At 36.3% G+C, this 12,763-nt stretch overlaps 1 protein-coding gene across 1 annotated transcript in view; it reads right to left on the bottom strand.

The window, feature by feature from the left end:
* DOK6 (docking protein 6) overlaps nt 1–12,763 on the bottom strand; it is a 398,603-nt gene that overhangs the window by 215,372 nt on the left and 170,468 nt on the right. The window lies entirely within an intron of this gene.

Here is a 12,763-nt window from a genome sequence, read left to right on the forward strand (position 1 = left end):
CAAGAAACAAGAAAAAATCTCAAGTAAACAACCTAGCTTTACACCTAAAGGAACTAGAGAAAGAAGAACAAACAAAACCCAAAGGTAGCAGAAGGAAAGAACACATAAAGATGAGAACAGAAGTAAATGAAATAGAAACAAAGAAAACAATAGCAAAGATCAAGAAAACTCAAAGCTGGTTCTTTGAGAAGATAAAATTGATAAGCCATTAGTGAGGCGGATCAAGAAAAGGAGTGAGAGGACTCAAATAAATAAAATTAGAAATAAAAAAGGAGACAGCTTCCCTGGTGGCGCAGTAGTTGAGAGTCCGCCTGCCGATGCAGGGGACACAGGTTCAGAAACAAGAAAAAATCTCAAGTAAACAACCTAGCTTTACACCTAAAGGAACTAGAGAAAGAAGAACAAACAAAACCCAAAGGTAGCAGAAGGAAAGAACACATAAAGATGAGAACAGAAGTAAATGAAATAGAAACAAAGAAAACAATAGCAAAGATCAAGAAAACTCAAAGCTGGTTCTTTACGGCCCGCGTACTGAAGAAAAAGAAAAAAAAAAGTCAACACCCATTTATGATAAAAACTCTCTAGAAAGTGGGCATAGAGGGAACCTACCTCAACATAATTATGGCCATATATGACAGACCCAAAGCGAACATCATTCTCAATGGTGAAAAACTGAAACCATTTCCTCTAAGATCAGGAACGAGACAAGGATGTCCACTATCACCACTATTATTCAACATAGTTATGTAAGTCCTACCCATGGCTATCAGAGAAGAAAAAGAAGTAAAAGGAATACAAATTGGAAAAGAAGAAGTAAAACTGTCACTGTTTGCAGATGACAGGATACTATACATAGAGAATCCTAAAAATGCCACCAGAAAACTACTAGAGCTAATCAATGAATTTGGTAAAGTTGCAGGATACAAAATTAATGAACAGAAATCTCTTGCATTCCTATACACTAATGATGAAAAATCTGAAAGAGAAATTATGGAAACACTCCCATTTACCATTGCAAGAAAAAGAATAAAATACCTAGGAATAAACCTACCTAGGGAAACAAAAGACCTGTATGCAGAAAACTATAAGAAACTGATGAAATAAATTAAAGATGATGCCAACAGATGTAGAGGTATACCATGTTCTTGGATTGGAAAAATCAATATTGTGAAAATGAGTGTACTACCCAAAGCAATCTACAGATTCGAAGCAATCCCTATTAAATTATCAATGGCATTTTTTTCCAGAACTATAACAAATCATCTAAAAATTTGTATGGTACACAAAAGACTGCGAATAGCCAAAGCAGTCTTGAGGGAAAAAAGTGGAGCTGGAGGAATCAGACTCCCTGACTTCAGATTATATTACAAAGCTACAGTAATCAAGACAATATGGTACTGGTACAAAACAGAAACACAGATCAATGGAACAAGATAGAAAGCCCAGAGATAAACCCATGCACCTATGGTCAACTAATCTATGACAAAGGAGGCAAGGATATACAATGGAGAAAAGACAGTCTCTTCAAGAACTGGTGCTGGGAAAACTGGACAGCTACATGTAAAAGAATGAAATTAGAACACTCCCTAACACCATACACAAAAATAAACTCAAAATGGATTTGAGACCTAAATATAAGACTGGACACTATAAAACTCATAGAGGAAAACACAGGAAGATCACTCTTTGACATAAATCACAGCAAAATCTTTTTTGAACCACCTCCTAGAGTAATGGAAATAAAAATAAATAACTGGGACATAATGAAACTTCATAGTTTTTGCACAGCAAAGGAAACCATAAACAAGACGGAAAGACAACCCTCAGAATGGGAGAAAATATTTGCAAATGAATCAACATACAAAGGATTAATCTCTAAAATATATAAACAGCTCATGCAGCTCAATATTAAAATAACAAACAACCCAATGCAAAAATGAGCAGAAGACCTAAATAGACATTTCTCTAAAGAAGATATATAGATGGCCAAGAAGCACAGAAAAAGCTGCTCAACATCACTAGTTATTAGAGAAATGCAAATCAAGACTGCAATGAGGTACCACCTCACCAGTTAGACCAGTTAGAATGGGCATCATCAGAAAATCTACAAACAACAAATGCTGGAGAAAAGAGAATCCTCTTGCACTGTTGGTGGGAATGTAAATTGATACAGCCACTATGGAGAACAGTATGGAGGTTCCTTAAAAAACTAAAAATAGAATTACCATATGATCCAGCAATCCCACTACTGGGCATATACCCAGAGAAAACCATAATTCAAAAAGACACATGCACCCCAATGTTCATTGCAGCACTGTTTACAATAGCCAGGTCATGGAAGCAACCTAAATGTCCACTGACAAACGAATGGATAAAGAAGTTGTGGTACATATATACAATGGAATATTACTCAGTCATAAAAAGGAATGAAATTGAGTCATTTGTTGAGAAGTGGATGGATCTAGAGACTGTCATACAGAGTGAAGTAAGTCAGAAAGAGAAAAACAAATATCGTATATTAACGCATGTATGTGGAACCTAGAAAAATAGTACAGATGAACCGGTTTTCACGGCAGAAGCTGAGACACAGATGTAGAGAACAAACGTATGGGCACCAAGGGGGGAAAACCGTGGCGGAGTGGGGGTGGTGGTGTGCTGAATTGGGCGATTGGGATTGACATGTATACACTGATGTGTATAAAATTGATGATTAAGAACTTGCAGTATAAAAAAGAAAGAAACAAACAAAACAACTAATACTAAACTTTCTTTGGGTATTTGTATGGAAATATGTTAATATAATTGTTTCAGATATTACATGAATTTTCTAAAAAAAACAACAACAACAAAACCCACAAAGATATAGGATTTGGGAAATACAATGTGAATAAACTGAAACGTGATTAACTGATATCCAGGGATTTCAGGTACAAAGTAACACTTATGCAAAACTTTTTAAAAATTTAATAAGTTTATGGATATATTGGGATTTGGCTTTTGCCCAAATAGTTTTCATTTTTAATGTTGGGCAATTTATTCATGAATATTCCATTACAAATTTCAAATGGGAAAAACTATAGAAATAAGTTCATTATATTACAGAATAAATTCAATGTTTCAAATAATTATTTAGGAAATTAACCAGGTTGTTCAGACTTTAAATATTACTTGCCCTGTATTATTTGGAGATCTTTTCAGATTTCATATACTGACAAAAGATAGACATAGCTGAGCTCTTCCTTTCCTTTTCTCTTTTCCTTAATGAAGGTAACCGAATCTATTACCCAACCTCTGAGTTTCCAACATCTAAGCCATCTGTTCCTTTATTCACTAGGCATTGAACATACTCCAAAAAAAAAAAAAAAATGAACATGGGCTCTCTTTTCAAGGAATGGCAGAATGCAGAAATGTTCATTTGTATTCAAGAATGTTTTATTCATAGTTGTTACAGCAGACCTGGTGGGCCATGGTGATTTGCACACACAGCACACTGATCACCACCCCCCACTCCCCATCACAACACAGAGCAATCTGTTATTTGGCAATTTAAATAATTTTTCCTATGGGGCAGTCAAATTAGTCTCCCAAACTTGTTTTGAAGAACAATGATCTCTTTGAAAAAGGAAGATGATAAACATATCATTATAACAAAACTTAAGTATAATCTTTACTCATTCATTAATTCAACAAATTTTTATTAGCACTGTGGTGCTGGTAATTCCAGGAGGAGAAAGACACCAGGGTTATGTCTACATTGAGCTTAAAATCCTACAGAGCAGAGAGGTTTTGAACAAGGTATATGAAGTCCAAGTTCCAGTGCTATGGGGGAATAGAGCAGAAGTACTAAGATGAGGGGCCGGAGGCATGAGATCCTACACTGAGGATGTAAGGAAATGTAGAGATGGTTGGTTGAAGTGTGCAGGGGGCATACTAGGCTGGGGGAGCTCATACAAGTTCTACACATTAGAAGGAGCAAGACACACACGTATGTACACGTGCACACGTGTCTTTGTACTCATGAATCATACACAAGGTACATAGGTACACATTTAGGATTAGTTTTGTTGTTTGTTGTTATTGCTGTCAGTTTCTTTTTAGCATGTTAGACTATACCACTTTTTATTTCTGAAATTCTTTCTCTGATCTGTCTTTTAACTTAAAAATACATCATAGTTGACCTTACAGATAACTGATATAGAGTTAGTATTTTATTGCAAGTTTTACTGAGACGATTGTAGATTCACTTGTAATAATAAGAAATACTACAGAGAGATCCTGTGTATATTTTGACCACTTTCTTCTCTCTGACCCCAATGTTAATATTTTGCAAAATTATAGTACAACATCACAACCAGGATACTGACATTGGAAGTCCACTGACTTTATTCAGATTTCCTCGGTTTTACTTACACTTATTTGTGTGTGTGTTAAATTCTACACAATTTATCACCTTGTGGATTTGTATGTGCACCGCCACAATCAAGGTAACTGTTCAGGTCCAACACAAGTTTGTGTTACCCTTTTATGACCATACACTCCCTGTCTCCACACCCCTAAACCCCTACCCTAACCTCTGGCAACTAAACTCTCCTCCGTTTGTAAAATGTGTCATTTCACAAATGTTGTATAAATGAAATCACAAAGTATATAACCTTTTGGGATTGGCTTTTTTCCACTGGGCCTAATTCACTTGAGATTCACCCAGGCTGCTGCATATATCAAACATTTGTTCCTTTTTACTGCTGAGGAGTAGTTCACGGTATGAGTATACCACAGTTTGTTGAAGGACCTCTGGGCTCTTTTTAGTTTTTGACTATTATGAATAAAGCTATTATGAACATTTTTGTACAGGTATATATGCGTGTGTGAACATAAGTTTACTTTTTTTTTCCCCTGAGATAAATGTCCAAGAGTGCAATTGCTGGATTGTGTAATAATTACATATTTAATTTTATAAGAAGCTGCCACCCACTTTCCACAGTGGCTAGACCACTTTACATTCCCACCAGCAACGTATGAGTGATCCAGTTTCCCTGCAACCTCTCAAGCATTTAGTGTTATCACTATTATTATTTTTTTAATTTCAGCCATTCAGATAGGTGCACAGTGATACCTCATTATGGTTTAATTTGCAATTCCGTGATGATTAACTTTTTAAAAACTTGGATACATTCATGGGAACGTTCACATAGGCATAATTTCAGATAAATGGGATATTTTATATATACTGGGTATTTTCTTCTGTTCATTTTATTTTCTTACTTTTCCTTTTTGCTTGCCTTTTTTTTACCCAACTTCCTTTCTATCTACCTTGTTATCATCTCCTCCTCGCCCCAGGTAATGCTTGTTAAAACACACACTCTTTCAATTTTTCTTTTACAAAATGGGATTATTCACTATATACTTCTCTGCTGGTTGTTTTGCTTGAAGAACTACACTTCTTAGAAATGTCTTCAGGTTAATTGGGTTAATTAGAATTCTTCCTATTGATTGCATAATATTTCATGATAAGGATATACCATAATTTATTCAATGATTTTCCTCATAGGCATTCACTTGTTTCCAGTTTTCTTGTCATTACACATAATGTATAATATGCAGGATATGTTCCCAAACAGGTTCACTGAGTCAAGGATATGCATGTTTATAATGGCAGTTGTCAGTTTTCTTGAAAAAAATAATTGAAACAATTCACATTCTCAATAGCCATTATGACAGTACATTTTAATCTTCATTTTCATTAGAAGTAAATGTGAGAGATCCTTTTAATCGTGGCTTTAATCTTGTTATTTTAGTTTTGACATCTGACTGCTTTTCAGTTTGAGTCTGTTTTCCATATAATTTTGTCATTTTATTAAAAAATATAGACTACTCCATCTTAATATCTATCTGAAAAACATAATTTGCAAGAAAAAATACTCAAATTCCTTGTTTTTAAGTTCTTCCTTTTTTCCCATTGGCATGCCACGAAGCTAAGACAATTTTAAAAAATTGTGCCATGGCTTCTTAAACACTTTTACTACCATCTAAAAGCAGACTGTTACATCTACACATAAAAAAATGGTTTAAAGATAAATAATACTTTCAAATTAATCATAATTTAAACTAGTTGAAAGCTCTTTGCAAGAAATGCAAAAAAATGCCTTCTTCATTTTTACACTTAGATCTTGCCTCAGTCTCACTGTCAGGATATTCTTCTATTGAAATTTAAGGCCATTTTCTTTTAAAGAAGAGCCTTTCATTTCTCAAAAATCTTATATGAACCATGAAACTACCACCACTGCCAAAAAAGAAAACAAAAGCTTCCAATTTCAGACCTGTGGGTTACAACTGTGAGTCTAAATTTCAGAATTATGTAGAAACATAATTCAATATCATTCTTATCTGAAATAAGATGCTCTGGTATTGCCTATGTACCCACAACACAATTCAGTACAAATAAAAATTGTAAAACAACAGTGAAAATTGAAACATACAAACAATAAAGAAAATGCTCTTTTATCTGTTTTGGAAAACCAATTTTCTGGTTGTTGTTAGGTTTTTTTTCTTTTTTTTTAACATCTTTATTGGAGTATAATTGCTTAAAAATGTTGTATTAGTTTCTGCTGTATAACAAAGTGAATCAGCCATATGTATACAAATATCTCCATATCCCCTCCCTCTTGCGTCTCTCTCCCACCCTCCCTATCCCACCCCTCTAGGTGGTCACAAAGCACTGAGCTGATCTCCCTGTGCTATGTGGGTGCTTCCCACCATCTATTTTATTTGGTAGTGTATATATGTCAATGTCACTCTCTGACTTCGTCTCAGCTTACACTTCCCCCTCCCCATGTCCTCAAGTTCATTCACCACATCTGCGTTTTTATTCCTGTCCTGCCCATAGGTTCTTCAGAACCATTATTTTTTTTTTAGATTCCATATATATGTGTTAGCATACGGTATTTTTCTCTTTCTGACTTACTTCAGTCTGTATGACAGACTATAGGCCCATCCACCTCACTACAAATAACTCAATTTCATTTCTTTTTATGGCTGAGTAATATTCCATTGTATGTATGTGCCACATCTTCTTTATCCATTCATCTGTCGATGGACACTTACGTTGCTTCCATGTCCTGGCTATTGTAAATAGTGCTGTAAACAACATTGTGATACATGACTCCTTTTGAATTATGGTTTTCTTAGGGTATATGCCCAGTAGTGGGATTGCTGGGTTGTATGCTAGTTCTACTTTTAGTTTTTAAGGAACCTTCTTACTGTTCTCCATAGTGGCTGCATCAATTTACTTTCCCACCAACAGTGCAAGAGGGTTCCCTTTTCTCCACACCCTCTCCAGCATTAATTATTTGTAGATTTTTTGATGATGGCCATTCTAACCGGTGTGAGATGATGTCTCATTATAGTTCTGATTTCTCTAATGATTAATGATGTTGAGCATTCTTTCACGTGTTCGTTGGCAATCTGTATATCTTTTCTGCAGAAATGTCTGTTTAGGTCTTCTGCCCTTTTTGGATTGGGTTATTTGTTTTTCTGATATTGAGCTGCATGAGCTGCTTGCATATTTTGGAGATTAATCCTTGACAGTGGCTTCATTTACAAATATTTTCTCCCACTCTGAGGGTGTCTTTTCATCTTGTTTATGGTTTCCTTTCCTGTGCAAAAGCTTTTAAGATTTATTAGGTCCCATTTGTTTATTTTTGTTTTTATTTCCATTTCTCTAGGAGGTGGGTCGAAAAGGATCTTACTGTGATTTATGTAATAGATGGTTCTTCCTATGTTTTCCTCTAAGAGTTTTATAGTGTCTGGCCTTACATTAAGGTCTTTCAACCATTTTGAGTTTATTTTTGGGTATGGTATTAGGAAGTGTTCTAATTTCATTCTTTTACATATAGCTGTCCAGTTTTCCCAGCACCACTTATTGAAGAGGCTGTCTTTTCTCCATTGTATATTCTTGCCTCCCTTATCAAAAATAAGGTGACCACAGGTGCTTGGATTTATCTCTGGACTTTCTATCCTGTTCTATTGATCTATAGTTCTGTTTTTGTGCCAGTATCATACTATCTTGATTACTGTAGCTTTGTAGTATAGTCTGAAGTCTTGGAGTCTGATTCCTCCAGCTCCGTTTTTCTTTCTCAAGATTGCTTTGGCTATTGGGGGTCTTTTGTGTTTCCATACAAATTGTGACATTTTTAGTTCTCATTCTGTGAAAAATGCCATTGGTAATTTGATAGGGATTGTGTTCAATGTGTAGATTGCTTTGGGTAGTATAGTCATTTTCACAATGTTGATTCTTTGAATCTAAGAACATAGTATATCTCTCCATCTGTTTGTATAATCTTTAATTTCTTTTATCAGTTTCTTATAGTTTTCTACATACAGTTCTTTTCTCTCCTTAGGTAGGTTTATTCCTAGGTATTTTATTCTTTTTGTTGCAATGGTGAATGTGAGTGTTTCCTTAATTTGTCTTTCAGGTACTTCATCATTAGTGTATAGGAATGCAAGAGATTTCTGTTCATTAATTTTGTATCCTGCTACTTTACCAAATTCATTGATTAGCTCTAGTAGTTTTCTGGTAGCATCTTTAGGATTCTCTAATGTATAATATCATGTCATCTGCAAACAGTGACAGTTTTACTTCTTTACCAATTTGGATTCCTTTTATTTCTTTTTCTTATTTGATTGCTGTTGCTAAAACTTCCAAAACTATGTTGAATAATAGCGGTGAGAGTGGGAAACCTTATCTTTTTCCTGATATTAGTCGAAATGCTTTCAGTTTTTCACTACTGAGAACGATGTTGGCTATGGGTTTGTCATATATCGCCCTTATTATGTTGAGATAAGTTCCCTCTATGCCTACTTTCTGGAGGGTTTTTATCATAAATCGGTGTTGAATTTTGTCAAAAGCTTTGTCTGTATCTACTGAAATTATCAGATGTTTTTTATCCTTCAATTTGTTAATATGGTGTATCACATTGATTGATTTGCGTATATTGAAGAATCCTGGCATTCCTGGGACAAAGCCCACTTGATCATGGTGCATGATCCTTTTAATGTTCTGTTGGATTCTGTTTGCTAATATTTTGTTCAGGATTTTTGCATCTATGTTCATCAGTGATATTGGCCTGTAGGTTTTTTTTTGTGTGTGTGACATATTTGTCTGGTTTCAATATCAGGGTGATAGTGGCCTCACAGAATGAGTTTGGGAGTGTTCATCCCTCTACTATATTTTGGAAGACTTTGATAGGGTAGGTGTGAGCTCTTCTCTAAATGTTTGATAGAATTCTCCTGGAAAGCCATCTGTTCCTGGGCTTTTGGTTGTTGGAAGATTTTTTAATCACAGTTTCAATTTCAGTGCTTGTGATTGATCTGTTTATGTTTTCTATTTCTTCCTAGTTCAGTCTTGGAAGGTTGTGCTTTTCTAAGAATTTGTCCACTTTATTGGCATAGAGTTGCTTGTAGTACTCTCTCATGATCCTTTGTATTTCTGCAGTGTCAGTTGTTACTTCTCCTTTTTTATTTCTAATTCTGTTGATTTGAGTCCTCTCCGCTTTCTTCTTGATGAGCCTGGCTAATGGTTTGTCAGTTTTGTTTATCTTCTCAAAGAACCAGCTTTTACTTTTACTGATCTTTGCTATTGTTTCCTTCATTTTTTTTTTCATTTATTTCTGATCTGATCTTTATGATTTCTTTCCTTCTGTTAACTTTCGGGTCTTTTTGTTCTTCTTTCTCTAACTGCTTTAGGTGTGAGGTTAGGCTGTTCATTTGAGATTTTTCTTGTTTCTTAAGGTTGGATAGTATTGCTATAAATTTCCCTCTTAGAACTGCTTTTTGCTGCATCCCATAGGTTTTGGGGCATCGTGTTTTCACTGTCATTTGTTTCTAGGTATTTTTTTTATTTCCTCTTTGATTTCTTCAGTGATCTATTGGGTATTTAGTAGTGTATTGTTTAGCCTCCATGTGTTTGTATTTTTAAGTTTTTTCCCTGTAATTGATATGTAGCTTCATAGCATTGTGATTGGCAAAGATACTTGGTAAGATTTCAGTTTTCTTAAATTTACTAAGGCTTGATTTGTGATTCAAGATATGATCTATCCCAGAGAATGTTCCATAAGCACTTGAGAAGAAAGTGTATTCTGTTGTTTTTGGATGGAATGTCCTATGAATATCAATTAAGTCCATCATGTTTAATGTGTCATTTAAAGCTTGTGCTTCCTTATTTTTCATTTTGGATGATCTCTGCATTGGTGAAACTCAGGTGTTAAAGTCCCCTACTATGACTGTGTTACTGTTGATTTCCCCTTTTATGGCTGTTAGCATTTGTCTTATGTATTGAGGTGCTGCTATGTTGGGTGTATAAACATTTACAACTGTTATAAATTCTTCTTAGTTTGATCCTTTGATCATTATGCAGTGTCCTTCTTTGTCTCTTGTAAGAGTCTTTTATTTAAAGTCTGTTTTGTCTGATATGAGAATTGCTACTCCAGCTTTCTTTTGATTTCCATTTGCATGGAATATCTTTTTCCATCCCCTCACTTTCAGTCTGTATGTGTCCCTAGGTCAGAAGTGGGTCTCTTGTAGACAGCATATATACACGTCTTGTTTTTGTATCCATTCAGCCAGTCTATGTCTTTTGGTTGGAGCATTTAATCCATTTACATTCAAGGTGATTATTGATATGTATGTTCCTATTACCATTTTCTTAATTGATTTGGGGTCACTTTTGTGGGTCTTTCTCTTCACTTCTGTTTCCTGCTTAGAGAAGTTCCTTTAGCATTTGTTGTAAAGCTGGTTTGGTGGTGCTGAATTCTCTTAGCTTTTGCTTGTCTGTAAATCTTTTGATTTCTCTGTCAAATCTGAATGAGATCCTTGCCGGGTCGAGTAATCTTGGTTGTAGGTTTTCTCCTTTCATCACTTTAAATATGTACTGCCACTCTCTTCTGGCTTGCAGGGTTTGTGCTGAAAGATCGCCTTTTAACATATGGGGATTCCCTTGTATGCTCTTTGTTGCTTTTCCCTTGCTGCCTTTAGTATTTTTTCTTTGTATTTAGTTTTTGATAGTTTGATTAATATATGTCTTAGCGTGCTTCTCTTTGAGTTTATCCTGTATGGTACTCTCTGTGCCTCCTATACTTGACTATTTCCTTTCCCATGTTAGGGAAGTTTTCAACTATAATCTCTTCAAATAGTTTCTCAGTCCCTTTCTTTTTCTCTTCTTCTTTTGGGACCCCTACAGTTCGAATGTTGCTGTGTTTAATGTTGTTCCAGAGGTCTCTGAGACTGTCCTCAATTATCTTCATTCATTTTTCTTTATTCTGCTCTGTGGTAATTATTTCCACTATTTTATCTTCCAGGTCACTTATTTGTTCTTCTGCCTCAGTTATTCTGGTATTGATTCCTTCTAGAGAATTTTAAATTTCATTTATTGTGTTGTTCATCATTGTTTGTTTGCTCTTTAGTTCTTTTAGGTCCTTGTTAAATGTTCTTGCATTTTGTCTATTCTATTTCTAAGATTTTGGATCATCTTTACTATCATTACTCTGAATTCTTTTTCAGCTAGACTGCCTATTTCCTCTTCATTTGTTTGGTCTGGTGGGTTTTTACCTTGCTCCTTCATCTGCTTTGTGTTTCTCTGTCTTCTCATTTTGCTTAATTTACTGTGTTTGGGGTCTCCTTCTCACAGGCTGCAGGTTTGTAGTTACCATTGTTTTTTGTGTCTGCCCCCGTGGGTAAGGTTGGTTCAGTGGGCTGTGTAAGTTTCCTGGTGGAGGGGACTAGTGCCTGTGTTCTGGTATATGAGGCTGGATCTTGTCTTTCTGGTGGGCAGGACCACGTCCAGTGCTGTGTTTTGGGGTGTCTGTGAACTTATTATGATTTTAGGCAGTCTCTCGGCTAATGGGTGGGGTTGTGTTCCTGTCTTGCTAGTTGTTTGGCATAGGGTGTCCAGCACTGTAGCTTGCTGGTCATTGAGTGGAGCTGGGTCTTAGCATTGAGACAGAGATCTCTGGGAGAGCTCTCGCCGTTTGATATTACGTGGGGCCAGGAGGTCTCTGGTGGTCCAATGTCCTGAACTCGACTCTCACACCTCAGAGGCTCAGGCCTGACCCCCAGCTGGAGCACCAAGACCCTGTCAGCCACACGGCTTTTGGGAAGTCTAAGATCTTCTGCCAGCATTCAGTAGGTCTTCTGTAGGAGTTGTTCCACATGTAGACGTATTTTTTGATGTATTTGTGGGCAGGAAGGTGATCTCCACATCTTACTCCTCTGCCATCTTGAAGGTCCTCCTCTGGTTGTTGTTAGTTTTAATATGCAACATTATTTAAGAGCTCAGAGAAAAGTGAGCTTGTGCAGTTGTAGACAATGAACAAGAAGGCACAGATACTTTTGAATATTAATATATGATACCAGCAAGTTTGGGATGGGTTCTATTATCACATGGGGATTTATATTACCAGTTAACAGACTTCTATGCAACCGCCAAACAGACATTTCTTGGGTTTTTTTTTTTTTGCGGTATGCGGGCCTCTCACCGCGGTGGCCTCTCCTGTTGCGGAGCACAGGCTGAGGATGCGCAGGCTCAGTGGCCATGGCTCACGGGCCCAGCCGCTCCGCAGCATGTGGGATCCTCCCAGACTGGGGCACGAACCTGTGTCCCCTGCATCGGCAGGCGGACTCTCAACCACTGCGCCACCAGGGAAGCCCCCAAAAGACAGTTTTTAATGATGGAATGAGGTCAGATGACTAGTGAAGCAAGGTACATAAAAGG

The sequence above is a fragment of the Neophocaena asiaeorientalis genome, unplaced genomic scaffold (assembly GCF_003031525.2).
Source record: "Neophocaena asiaeorientalis asiaeorientalis breed wild unplaced genomic scaffold, Neophocaena_asiaeorientalis_V1.1 scaffold124, whole genome shotgun sequence".
Lineage (NCBI taxonomy): Eukaryota > Metazoa > Chordata > Mammalia > Artiodactyla > Phocoenidae > Neophocaena > Neophocaena asiaeorientalis.